Here is an 11,017-nt window from a genome sequence, read left to right on the forward strand (position 1 = left end):
TAGTCAGTAAGACCCAACTTTGACCTTTGACCTCCAGAACCAAAAGATAATAACATGGTATTGTTGTAGCCACTAACTTGTGGCCATTTGTTACAGCAGCAGCAATGGGAAAGAAATATACCCTCTTACTTAATAACCACTCTCTCAATCTCCTTTCCTGATTCCTTATCGCTTGTGTGCCAGATGAGAATCTTTGGGCCACAAATTTTCCTTACCCAAATCTGCTTACTAGGTGTTTTTATCCAGAACTATGGCTTTGACTATCCTCAGGACTCTGAAGATTACTGTCATGGATTAAATTGTCCCCCCCCCCCAGTACCACTGAATGTGTGAATATGACCTTATTTAGAAACAAGGTCTCCACAGATGTGATCAAGTTAAGATGGACTGTTAGGGTAGACCCAACTCCTTATCCTTATAAGGAGAAGAAAATACCATGAGAAAACACAGACGCAGAGGAAGAATTCATGTGATGACAGACACAGAACGCCAAGGATTGATGGCCACCACCAGAAACTGCCAAGACACAAGGAAGGATTCTACCCAGAGTCTGAGAAGCAGCCTGGCTCTGATGACATCTTGATTTTGGAAAGCCTCCAGAACTCGGAGACAATTTTTTTTTAAGCCACTCAGCTTGTAGTACTTCATTACGGCAGTCTAAGAAACAAAGACAACAATATGCAATTTTTTTTTTAAGATTTTATTTATTTATTTGTCAGAGAGAGAAAGAGAGCATGCGCACAAGCAGGCAGAGTGGCAGGCAGAGGCAGAGAGAGAATCAGGCTCCCTGCCAAGCAAGGACCCTGATGTGGACCTCGATTCCAGGACCCTGGGATCATGACCTGAGCCGAAGGCAGCAGCTTAACCAACTGAGCCACCCAGGCATCCCACAAATATGCGATTCTAATACTAACTCATTCTCTGAAAAATCAACTCTTCCATCCAAGTGCTTACTAGATATTTTAATTAGGAATTGTATTGGATTATTTTTTTTCCAACTTGGCATCACCAATATCTCCTTCTAAGCTCCTTTCTGCAAGGTGAGGAACAGATAGGAGCTACATTTTTTGGTATCTATTTCCTTGTAGGGTTCTGGGGTAGGGTTTGCATTGAGAACTCAGAATATTTGTATGGTTGAAGAAAAGGAGGGTAATTATGGGAGTGACATCCAGATGTACCCAGAATCACAGCCAGAGAAATGATCACTTGAGATTCACCTGCTTCTTTGCTACAGACTGAGATAGTGGGAACTTTATCAGTAAGTCATGAAAATTTCCCAGTGATACTTGAAAATTATGGGCTATGTGCTTTAGTGTTTGTTTGCCTGACCTGTTGGCAATAACTCCCCAAACCTTCGGTGATGATTTCCTTAAATATCGTACCCTCTCATCTCATGGAACAACATTATAAATTTTAACTTCAGTATCAAATTTCTGTTTTCCTCAATGAACCCAAACACACTGAGGAGGAAAATAAGCATCTCAACTTTTGCATGTCTATAACTAACTCCTGCCCTTTCCTGCCCCATCTTCTGACTCCAAAAACTATTCCTTCACCATTTCCCAATTCAGCTGATGGAAACTTCATCTCTCTAGGCAATCAGGCCACAAATCCTGAAACTGTCCTTGATTACCATCTTTCTCACACACACCATCCCCAATTCATTATCAAATCCTCCTGAAAAATACAATGGAATCTTACCACTTCTCACCACTTTTTACTGTCACTATTTTGAACTATTAAAAATAGTCTCTATTCTGATTACTGTAATAGTCTCTCTCTCTCTTTCTCTCTCTCTTTTTTAGATTTTTAAATTTATTTATTTGACAGAGAGAGAGATCACAAGTAGGCAGAGAGGTAAAACAGCCTCCCTGCTGAGCAGAGAGCCCAATGCAGGGCTTGATCCCAGGCCCCTGAGATCATGACCTGAGCCAAAGGCAGAGGCTTAACCCACTGAGCCATCCAGGTGCCGCATTGTTATAGTTTCTTAAGTGGTTTTCCTTCTTTGCTCTTGTTCCCCTGCATTTTATTCTCAACAAAGCAGTTAGAAGATCAAGATTTGTTCAACTAATAAAGAAATCATCAATAAATTAACACTTTCAAACCTTTATAAATAGAAATATAAGATCATATTACTTTGAGTAAATTGAAATGATGCTGTATAAAGGCTAAGAATACCCTCTCAATTTTTATTCTGTCTATGGTACCTATTATGTGGGTGATCTTTGGCAAGTGACATAATCTCTTTAAATACAAGTTCTTCTAGAAGAGAAAGCTAATAATACTTTCCCATTAAGTCATCGGCAAAGGACCCAGTAAAATGTGCTCTGGAAATGGTGGCAATAATTATTATCATTAGAAAAAATGGACCCCTTTATTTTAAAATACAACTAAAGTTCATTGTTATCAGACTTCATGAAAGTTTATTTCTTCATGAGGCATAAATATAACAACATATATGCAGACGCATTTTCATCCCCAGGCAGAAATGTCTCTTTTGATTTGGCAGATGGTCCCTGAACAAGCTTGAACAATTATTTGGGATCATTAACTCTGAATTGTGTTAAGAAGAATAAGCAAAGCCTGCAGGTGAAAAACTAGTTCATTTACCTTACAAAGCAATCAAAGCAAATTTCTTGTGGGGAAGGTAGTTGGACTGGTAGCAATGTGACATAATAAGAAAATACACTGAATCCAGAAAGAGAAGATCTTAGTCGTTGTCTGTTCTCTGTCTCTGCTTCTGCATCTGTCTCTGTCTCTATACCTATTATCATCTATAGAGAGATAACCTTATATCTATTAAATGCTATATAGATAAATTATTAATCTATTTATTTACATAGATTGATCAATAGATCAAAGGATCTATCTATCTTTTCTGGGGAAAAAAAAGAAGTAACCTTTCCATACTTTAATTATAAAATATTATCACTTTTTTTTTTAAAGATTTTATTTATTTATTTGACAGACAGAGACCACAAGTAGGCAGAGAGGCAGGCAGAGAGAGAGGAGGAAGCAGGCTCCCCGCAGAGCAGAGAGCCCAATGCGGGGCTCCATCCCAGGACCCTGGGTTCATAACCTGAGCTGAAGGCAGTGCCCCAAAATATTATCACTGTTAATGAAGTGCCTCCCAAAGAATGCACTGTAAGGAAAACAATTTAACTTACCCAGTTAAACTTTAACTTAGCCAGTTAAAGTTAGAAAATGATTTTCGGATAGTTGAATGGCTGCTCTTTTTCCAAATGCTCTGTTTTCAATATCATATGGTATTGAGCCTATGGTGGTATAGGGAGAAGACTGAATGTGGGGCTTGTTGTCTATCAATGTGGTACAATCACCAGATGTGGCCACCTTTTATCAGAGTCCTAAATTATAGCTACAGGCAGGTTACTGACATTTAATTCCTTCTTCTATGAAACAAGTCTTCTTTATAATTTTTGCCTATTTAAATATGTCAGTTTTTCTTTGTACTTCAGTGGGCATTTGGTACCCAGAATAGTCAGGTTGCCCCAGGGTCTCATTGTGCCACAGGAAATTGGCTGAGACTGTCTGAGGCACTTAAGACACCCACCTTGTGTTGCCATTTAGACTTTTTTTTTTTTTTGGTTACGGGATTTTTTCATCTATCATGTGTTAAAATGGGAAGTTTGCACAAAGCTTTTGTACTGATACGCTTCCTATGCTAACGGATGCAATGGTCCCATCTAGGGACCTACCAACATATATTTTATTTTTCTCTTCTGATTCTCTAGCTCTACCTACCTGGAGAAGAATTAACAGATTCGGAAAGTTTAGGTTGCATTGTATCCATCAAGCAATGTGCATTGAGTTCCCTCAGCCTTGATAACTCACATAATACAAAAGCATTGTTCTTAATGTCTTTATCACCTATTGCCTGAGGCAAAAGACTCTTTCTGTGTGATATAGTTATCTGAATGTTACAACCAGCAAGATGGAAAAAAAATCATATAATATTCCAAAATATCATTCTACTAGACTTCATATCATGTTCAGTCTTTCAATTTGACTCTTGTGTTATTAAAATATGCCTCCCATGTTATGTTGACAAATAATTCAGTTTTCAGGGCTCTAAAGGCTGCTTGGGTTTGGAGTTGGCTTCCTAGGTCTTATGACTACATATAGACATCTTAAAATGAGTGTTTCAGTTTACTGGACATAGCAGGTAAATCATTCTATACTACATTAATATTTAAGGTCCTCAAAAACTATTGCATTTTAATAAGTGAACTATCTTATTACTCTAATTATTAATGTTATCTAATTAAGATGCATTTTGGAGCTCCCCATTTCAAAGGATTATAGCAATACAACTCACTGTTGTTGGTTTTTTTTCCTTGATAATGTATAGGGAGAAAAAAAGCAGACAAATAATAGGCCAAAAAATCCACATTGAAAACCCTCAAATTTTTTAACTTTTTGTACAAGTATATTTTAAAAAATATTTTCTTAAAATTTTTCTAAGAGTAGGAATTTAAATTGTTTGGAAGTTTTTGTTATCATGAACACTGCATATACTTATACAGACTTAAAGAGAATCATATTAAAAAATAAATTCATAGGAGCACATATTCCCAGGCAAAGACACATATATAAAATTTCAACAGATAATGCCAAATTATTCCTCAAGGGTGGCAACAGTCATCTTCCATCAAAGGTCATCTATATCCCCAATTTAACTACTGGTTTTAAAAAGTCTTAAATTTGGGGGCACCTAGGTGACTCAATCATTAAGCAATTGCCTTCTGCTCAGGTCTTGGTCCTGGTGTCCTGGGATGGAGCCCCACATCAGGCTCCTTACTCAGCGGGAAGCCTGCTTCTCCCTCTCCCACTCCCCCTGCTCGTGTTCCCTCTGTCAAATAAATAAAATATTTAAAAAAACAAATAAGTCTTAAATTTTTCCAATATAGTTGAAAAATGATATTTTATTTTAATTTTTCTTATAATTTTTATATATGTATTGGCTTTTTACACTTTCTTTTATGAGTTGTCATTTTTATTTTGTTTCTTTTTAAAAAAATTTAAAATATAGTAATCCTTTGCCTATTATTTATATTCTAATCATTTTTCCAATTTATTATATCAATACATTTCATTAATCATTTCTTTAGATATTGTTTTAGATATTGCAACTTTAAATTGCTCTTTTAATATAGATTTTATTTAATAGTGATTCTGTCTGGTACTCTTTCAAATCTAGCTTCTGTTTATAATATTGTGAATTCTAGCAATTTAGGGTCTACTCGTTTTTTAGCCATGATATTTTATATCACTGTATTTTCATTTCTCTCTCTCTCTCTTTCTTTTTAATGTCTCTGAGGGCATTTAAGCTTAAAAGAATTAAATCTCTTTCAAATTGCTCTATTATCTTTAGTTCCTGGGGTGTGGATTTGCCAACTCAGTGATGAATGATCCTAGTTGTAACCAAATGCTCATAATTACTGATGACTCAGTAACTTGGCTTAACCAAACTTTAGTATATCTTCAGAAGTTTCCTCCCCACAGACCCCTGATTTTTGGCTTGACTCCAAGCTTCAACAATCGATAGAAGTATAGAACATTCCCCTTAAAAACTCATTCTTAGAACTGGCTGGCCATAAAGAGTATATTTTTTGTTAAACAGGTCCAATGATACTGAAAATTCATTTCCTTCTGCTTGCCCATTTCCCTACAAAGTTCCTGCTTACCTCAATTATCCTTTCCTATAAAAGAAAAACAATTTTCTCTTTGATACTGTGGTCAGGATGTTCTTTTTATTTAATTAATCTTTTCAAACAAAGTCTCTCCTTACCAAAGTCTGGATTTGTTTTTTAATTGACCTTTGGCAATAAGTTTCTATATATGCTTTGTGATTGCAGCATGTGAACTCATTAGCAACCGTTCTCTGTTCACAGATATGATGGCTTTGTTCAGCTCCCAGCTTTATGAAGTTTTATCAGTTCTGGTTATAACCATGCATGTGTCTGATCTCCATACTAATTTTAAAATCCAAGCCCCTAAGCATATACCAGTTAAAATATACTGAACCACTAATGTGACTTTAATTCCAGCTTACCACTATGGCTTTGTGTTCTCTTTTTTGTTAGCTCTTGGATATCCTCCTTTCTTGTTTTTAAGCTTATCTATATGTTAAAATTGTTTTTGTACTCAAGATTTCCTTATGCTTGAGGCATCATAAAATATCACTAAATAAGATATCATAAAATATCACTTAAATTCATCATAAAGAATAGAATTATTCTTTTGAAAGTGTGTAAAGTAATGAATTAAATAACATTATGTGGGTGTTAAAATAGTACAACTGCATTGGAAGAGCAAAAAATATAGTCCACATTATTGTATTATTAAGTGAAAAAAGTAAGTTAAAGAGTAGTATTTATAACATGATTCCTTTTTGTTAAAATATCTTTTGATGGTATTTGCATAGACATATATCTTGGATGAATGCATATGAAACTATTAAGAATAGTTAGCTTTAGGAGGCAGGATTAGAATAGGATTAAGAGCTTTTTTCTCAGAATGCCTTGATTGATGGTCCTTTAGGTGGTTGAATTTTCTTTTCTTTATTTCTTTTCTCTTACATATAATGTATAAGTGGGCAATTGTGTAACTACTTCTAAAGAAGAATTCATGGGTAATACTGCCTCAATCATAAACTGTAGAAGTATTTTAGAAAACTTTATTTTCAATGTGTGCTCTCTAGAGGACTTTTTAAGTTTTGTATTGTTGAATTGTATTTAAAACATGCATATGTTTTGTGATTAATAATGAATATTTAAGGCACAACCTAGTGATTATAGTACATAATATTGTATTATACACTTTACAATTACTAGAGGACCAGATTTTAAATGTTCTCACCATAAAAAAGAAATTGTAACTATGTGACTTGATAGAGTTGTTAGCTAATGTTACTGCAGGAATCATACTGCATATAAATACATATATATATTGATATATATGTATTTGATATTGATTTGATATGTATTGATATACATATATATATATATATTGATACATATAAATGTATCAAATCAACACCATATACCCTGTAAGCTTACACAAATAAATGTGCCAATTATATCTCAATAAAAATAAAATTTAACTTAAAAAATGAATATAATTTCTCTTGATTTTATTTTTGTGCAAGAAAACTACATGGTTCAAGATCTTTAAAGAAATCATAAGATTCTGGTCCCCATAGCAATGAGAAATTAAGAGCAAGTTGCCTTAAGGTTGGAGAGACATGTTTAGTTTTGTCTTCTAATTTTAAGTTTTGCTTTATTCTTAGGTAGGCAGGAAAAGACTTTTTTATACTTAAATTACCTGTCTTCACTTGTGAAACATTCCTGGTCTCCCAACACTCCCAAATGAAGGAATAAGAAATAGTTTACAATAGTGTATAACTCCTCAGGTCTTGTGAATGGGCTACTAAACTTCAGTGGTCAACTCACACTAAGCAGAGTGAGTGACTGAGATGCATGTAGACACAGGGAGCATGGCCCCCTATCTTCTACAATTATGTAAAAAAAAAAAAAAGAAAGAAAGAAAGAAAGAAAAAAAGCACTTATCACTAACACTCAAGGATGACCATGCACATTCACATTGTGTCATGATAATCAAATGGAGATTCTTACATAACTTACTCCCTCAACACATGCTTCATCTTATTCTCACCACCTATAGGGGACTATAAAATTTTATAAACCAGGTGATATCTGAATTGATGTTTCAGGCATAAGTCAAGCTTTGCCAGAGGAACTGTAAGTCCTTCTAAGAAAGGAAAGCAACTTGTGCAGATGAAAGATGGATGAGATGAGATGGAATCTTTAGGAATACAGAAAATGCACAAAGTTCCCTGAAGATGGGAAAATGGTATTAGCTTAGACTTTTGGACAATCCAGATGATAAGGAAACATGGGCCAAAAGGTAATCAACCAGCAATGACATGCTAAGAATCTTTGTACTTTCTTCTGAGGGGTACTAGTACTAAGAAGATTAATGTGTAGAAAATGGGTACTGGACATTTTCAAAGTTTCTAATTCAGTGGTCTAGGATAGAAACTAGAAATTTAGTCTTTGAACAACTTTTGTAGGTTGAAAATATATTTGATACCTGAACATAATATGATAAATGATTTGATATGAATATTCATATAATAAAACTAAGCTTTAGTTATAAAGGCCTTTGTAATATTGACATTTAAGACTTAAGTAAGAATAGTTAATTATGAGTAAATATGGCTAGGACCGTTTAGGAGACAGAAAAGTAAAAATTAATACAACCATTTTCCAACATTCAGTGTGTTTAATAAAAGTCACAATGGGTATAGAAATCAAGGTTATTGTTCTAAAGTAACTTAAAGCACTTTCATGCCTCATATTACTATCTCTAGTTCAATTTAATGAAGATCTGTATTTGGAGAACACAGATAATCATTCTGGTACTTCAATGAAGCAATATAAAATTTCTCAAATTTTACAAAATATGATCCACAAGTTTTTTATTTGCAGAATCAAAAGGTGTTTTAGTAAGATTATGCCAGGATATTATGCTGAATGACATTGACTCTTCTCCGTCTGAGTTTCTTTACCTTCTTCACTTTTGTTACTTCCAAGCAATAGAAAGAAATTGAAAGACATGACCTTTAACATCCCTTTCAACAATAATGTTTTACTTCCACCAAATATCCAATATAAATTACCTGTGTATATATAAATTCATCATTCAGTGACCATGACATAGAAGGAAAGGAAAATACAGACGACTAAATAGGAATATGTGATCCAGGGAGGAAGTAATGTGCATTGACTTAGAAGAATATACTAAAGACACAAAAAACACTTATGAAGTTAATTACATATTGGGAACATGCTGAACCTAGCATACGCAGATACATACCCAACCTTATTTTATCATATACTACCATGCTGAATACAAATACTAGAAAATGTTAGAAAAATAATATATGGCAATGCAGAGCAGGAGAAGAAAACCCATGAATTCACTGGAAGAGAGGATAGAAAAACTGTATGATCTAATTGCTACACATGGAGTTTAATAAAGTACCTATAAGAGAGAAAGAGGTGTCACCTTGGGCCTAAACAAGGTCAGAAACTAGAACCAAAATCAGTGCTACCAAACATAATCCAAGACTCATGAGATTACACTAGAGAAAGACCGCATATGGACCTAGGAAAGTACCAGAAGTTTGCCCTGGGCCTTAATGCTGGAGGTGGGAGAAATGTCCTCTGTGAAAAATTTAATTCCCAAATTTGTTCCATGTACAATTGAGGGAGCCAAGTTTAAGGGTCTACATGCTGTAGGAATTCAGGGAGGAGGAGAATAAATCAAAATCTGGTCCATCAACACTAAAGACACTGTAGGTTCCCTCCCCCACAACAAAAGTCCACAGCAGCACTGATTGCTCTAGAGAGAACCCAGGGATTCCAAGAGTAAAAAATAATAAAACAAACACACCTGACTCTGTTGAGGATGCCTGCATTATCTAAAATTATAAAAGACATGGATAGTAATCATCCATGAGGGGGTACACCAGAATTAACAAAATTGAGCTATTAGCAACAAAATAATTTATGATGATAAAACAATCTGAGAAAGCCCACAACAATATCTGCATCAAGTATATAAGCAGATGAAAAATCAAATCATAATTAAAGTAAAGGAAAAATATTAAGGGGCAAATTTTTTAAAAGTTATAAACAGAACATAGAAAATTTTAATGTAGTTAAAAAATTTTCTTAGAGAACTTAAGCAAACTTTAGAACAGAGGAAGAGAGATTTCAAAACAACTGGAAGGTAGATTTAAAGCAAGTGGCTAAAACAAAGCACAGAAAGATGGACAAAAGATTCTGTATTATTTAATTAAGGGCAGTACCACTAGAGCTCTTACATCTAAAAGGCCAATTTTATAAACAAACAAACAAACAAACAAAAATCTAAAGAAAATATAGTAACCTTCCTTTCCAGACGCATCACATGAACAATTCCAGGGCCACATTTCATATTAGAGCATATATAAATGGTGCCAGAAGAGTTGTGCAATCTATCACATGCATGGTCTTATCCCGTTTCCTCCCTCATTTATTATTTCTAACATATATCACCTAGTTTTAATCCACAGGACATTTTATTTTCACAACTACCATTATCAAGTTAGGTAAAGATTTCAATCCAGCTCCTACAAAATACCTGCTTAGGAATTATCTTAGAACATGCATAGGAATTTTTAGCTATTCTTTTAGATGTTTTAATTCCCACTAAAATTATTTCAGTAAATTACAAGTTAACGTTAAGCTTTCTACTTCACTGACATTGAATCCAAGAAGTATTCATTTGAGAATAACTTGTATGTTTTCAGCCAATACTTTCAGTTAAATGCATTGTATTTGTTGTCATATTTTCTTCTTTATAAGAAGATTCCATGATAGAATCCCTCTTCCTCTCTGTATGCAGTTTCAGGAAATAACAATGTACCCCACCCCACCTCCCAAATAGATATATGCTTTCTTTTGTCAGGCAGTGAACTGTCTGAATTGGGAAAATTAGTTACCTCTTTCTGTCACTCCAGCTATCCTTTAAATCCACTATTTTTTATTGTGAAAGCTAATTTCCCCACATATTTAATGGCATTCCAGAAATTATAACAATAACACTTCACATTTGATATGATAGAATGATGCTGTCTTCTACTTTCTGCTTCAGTATCATTCAATGAATTTAAACCTTAAAAAAAAAAAATGTCTTCAGTGTGGTAGGAAAGCACTTCAGTAGGAATGTTACTAATGTCTAGTAGACATCCCAATAAATACACCTTTCCTTATTCTCCAGTGTGGTTTTTATTCAGCATTACTATTCACAGTAAACAACAGACTGGTAAAATAGACAGTACAGGTTTAATGATGAATTAAACTGCATTGCATTGACATTCTCTAAGCCAGTAAGCTCTATATAATTGATTTTCTTTCAGAGGTCAATG

The sequence above is a fragment of the Lutra lutra genome, chromosome 3, assembly GCF_902655055.1.
Source record: "Lutra lutra chromosome 3, mLutLut1.2, whole genome shotgun sequence".
NCBI classification, from domain to species: domain Eukaryota; kingdom Metazoa; phylum Chordata; class Mammalia; order Carnivora; family Mustelidae; genus Lutra; species Lutra lutra.